The sequence below is a fragment of the Canis lupus genome, chromosome 11 (assembly GCF_011100685.1).
Source record: "Canis lupus familiaris isolate Mischka breed German Shepherd chromosome 11, alternate assembly UU_Cfam_GSD_1.0, whole genome shotgun sequence".
In the NCBI taxonomy this organism is placed as follows: Eukaryota; Metazoa; Chordata; class Mammalia; order Carnivora; family Canidae; genus Canis; species Canis lupus.
In genome coordinates this window covers 34,121,657-34,125,442 of record NC_049232.1, presented here as the reverse complement: position 1 = coordinate 34,125,442, position 3,786 = coordinate 34,121,657, and the positions used below count along the sequence as shown (strand labels likewise).

The window sequence follows — 3,786 nt, the reverse complement described above, 5'->3', positions numbered from 1 at the left end:
TTGTAATCACCTCTCATCTTCCAAAGCATGAGACAGTGTAACTTATTTTGTATTTTTAATTGATTCAGCATTAATGCTGCTGTGACAATTTCATAATTCCTTGACATTGATAAATTAAATTATGAAAGCCTCTGTAACATCTAGAGAATGTGTTTCCAGAAATGTATTTGGTAATAATCAGACTTGAATGATGAAAAAGTAGTACATTTATGACCAGAGGAGAATGGTTCATTGGGTTTCCAGAAAAAGTATTTCAGTAAGTATTCGGCTGTCACACTCATGTGTGGAATTGCTAGGAAGCCACACAGAGGATAACACTCCCAGGTTCAAGCTGTTGCCCACAGATGTATTGTATGAGCATTGAAAGATCTAAATGCATTTCTTTTTTTCTTGTTGTTGTTGTTGTTGTTTTTTACCATTCTCTCACTTTAAAACCAGTCAAATTTTTGGAAGGTGAACTTACTCATGATCTTTTAATCATTCCTGTGAGTGTTAATTGGTGTCATATGTCAAGTTTTATCAGAATAATCGACTTCATTGATTCACTTGGTCTATCACATGAGCAGAATATGGCAAAAATGAGACTGCTTACTATTATGGGAATAGCAGTGAAAAATAAAGAAATTTCTTGGGGCACCTGGATGGTTCAGTCGGTTAAATGTCTGCCTTCAGCTCAAGCCATGATCCTAGGGTCCTGGGATAGAGCCCCACATCTGGCTCCCTGCTCAGTGGGGAGTCTGCTTCTCCTCCTACCCCCACTCCTCACATGATCTCTCTTGCTCTCTATCTAAATAAGCAAATAAAAATCATTTTAAAAAAGAAATTTCTTTTGACACAATGTAGCAAGAACTTCAGATTGGAGCCAATGATGTCGAAACACTTGTTATTAATGCAGTAAGAACTGAAATGGTCTTGTTGTCAATCATAGTACACATAGGACATTTGGAAAATAATAGCAACAGCTTTATGACACACTTAATGCCTGGAAAAAAACTTGAACAAAGTTAAAAGTAGCCTTTTGAGTCTTTCGGAATTTTTATGCTATATATAAAATTTGTTCTTCTTGGAGGAAATCTAAATCATAGCAAAACATTATAAACTGAAAAAAAAAAGAGAGCTGAGCAGGGAGATTCAGGTGCTCAGAACTCAGTGGGAAGAAACTGAGCCTTGCTTTGGTCAAATAAAAAATGACATTCTTTATTTTAAATAATATGTGTGCCTGCAGAATAGAGATGTCATCTTGAAACTGGTGAGTTGTTCAATATTCAGTGCCAAAATGATTTCAAAATGGTAACTAACATTTCATATGGAATTGCACAGACAGTGGTGACCAAATCCTGTGTAATTCTTCTAGAACAAGAAGAAATGAACTGAATGACAACAAACAAACAACAAATAAAACCAGTTGCAAGAGATCAAGGTAGAAGGAACAAAGTCTCTGAGGGCAGGTTGGGCTCAGCTAAGATCCTGGTGGTGGGATTTTGGGCCAGTTACTTCCCAATTCCTATGTTCACCATCTATAAAATGAGGATAATGGAAACTCCTTTATGGAAGTTCCTATAAGGATTAAGTGAGGTCATTGCCAAGCACAAGACTGGCATAGGAGGCATTTAACTTTTTGTTTTCTCTTTTCTTTCCCTTCCTTTTATTTTCCATGAAAACAGAAAATCATCGGTAACATCCATTTGTTTCTGGCCTATATTGGCTATATTGATATATGATAATAAGTGAACCAGTTAAATTTCTCCCTCTAACCTTATTGAGATCAAAATCACTTCTAAATTATCCCGCATAATTTTATATGTATTTTTTATTATCATGATACAAAAGATGGCTTGGAAAGCAAATCCCACAACAATTATCAGCTCAGCACAGTATTTTACAACCTCCTTATCGTTAATATCTTCAATATTGTAAGACAGAAATCCTTTTGCCTTCATTTAATCACACTTTTCCTCCTATCATCTATATAGATATTGGTCAATCGATCCTCAAACCACATAATCTTTCTCTATTTCCTGCCACAATGTTCAAATTGGAATGATACAGGTCACCTCATTCATTCATACAGAGGGCATGAGAGTAGTTGTGGGAGATTTCAGGTACTTACTTGACAGGCATCTAGTTTAAGAAGTATGTGGACTCAATTCAACATAGTTTCATAAGGAATTAGAGTGAAATTCTAGCTATAGGAAGAGTAATTTTAGTATTTTTGTGAATACTGATCTGTAAGACTATTTTCAACTATATGAAACTATATATTTCCAACTATACTTTCTACTGTGGAAAGGCATTGGAAACAGACAAAAAAAAAAAATCAGCTTGATTCAAAACTAGACAAGTATACCAGGGTCAAGGAGCCCGTGAAGATTCTTTAGCAGGGGAGACAAATTACCAGGACCTTGCTTTCAGAAGATGATTCTGGAAAATGGCCTAAAATTCCTTAAGTCAACCAAACCTGATGGATTGCAAACTATAGCCAAAATGTAAGGGATTAGAATCAATCAAAAGCTATTTTTTAAATAATTAATTAATTAATTAATTAATTAATTAAAGAGAGAGAAAGAGAAAATTCAAGCCAGGGGGAGGGGCAGAGGCAGATGGGAGAGAATCCCAAGCAGACTGCACACTGAGTGCAGAGCCCAGCACAGAGCTCCATTTCATGACCCTGAGATCAAAACCAAGAAAAGGACCCTTAACCAACTGAACCACCCAAATGCCTTTGAAATTAAGTTTTTTAGTGTTGAAATTGTAGTTTTATCAAAAAGTGGATTGATATATCCTAAAAAGTCAAAATTCTCATATATATGATGGAAGGAAATGGAAAGGAGTCTGTTCTTCTCTGGGTTCCTTCCCTTATAGTTTAGCTCCTCTCCTCTCCTCTCCTCTCTTCTCTTTATCTCTCTTCTGACCTCCTCTCTTTCTCATGAGACTATTTATTTAAACTGTCATTTGAGGGGCATCTGGATGGCTCAGTTGGTCAAACGTCTGCCTTCAATTCAGGTCATGATCCGGGGATTCTGGGATCAAGCCTTACATGGGGCTCCCTGCTCAGCAGAGGGCCTACTTCTCCCTCTCCCTCTGCCTGCTGCTCCCCCTGTTTGTGGTCTCTCTCTCTCTCCCAAATAAATAAATTAAATCTTTTTTACAAATAAGTAAAATGTCATTCAAACTGCTGTTACAGAGATTTTGAAAACTCTTGAAGAGATCAAATGCCATGGGCTGCTGTTTGATGGGTGCCTCTGGTTGTTGATGTGACTCCAAGTCCACCAAACTTAGCAAGAGTCAGAGGCATTGCAGGCTTACTAGGGGAGATAGTACTTTTGTGGGGCTGCTACCAGGCAGATGACACCTGATGTCTGGGAAGGGAAAATAAACACAGCTGAATGACCATGCTGATTTGGCCAGGGTGTGCAAAAACACAGACTAACTGCCTAGCCAATCTGATAGGGTTAAGAGAAAACCTGCACACTTATACAGTGACCAAAAAGGAAGTAGGAACCTGACATGTAGGAAGCAGGAAAGAAAGGACAAGAAACTTAGCAAAACATTTAATGCTCAGCTGTGCCAAACCATTGCCGTATGTGTACATGTAGGGCTCTTCTTTTTTTTTTTTTTTTAAGATTTTATTTATTTATTCATGATAGACATAGAGAAAGAGAGAGAGAGAGGCAGAGACACAGGCAGAAGGAGAAGCAAGCTCCATGCAGGGAGCCTGACCCGGGACTCGATCCCAGGTCTTCAGGATCACACCCTGGGCCAAAGGCAGGTGCTGAACCGCTGAGC

At 38.1% G+C, this 3,786-nt stretch overlaps 1 pseudogene; it reads left to right on the top strand.

The window, feature by feature from the left end:
* The first annotated feature begins 223 nt into the window (after positions 1-223).
* Positions 224-1,051, top strand: LOC106559520 (annotated as a pseudogene).
* Positions 1,052-3,786: the final 2,735 nt, after the last annotated feature.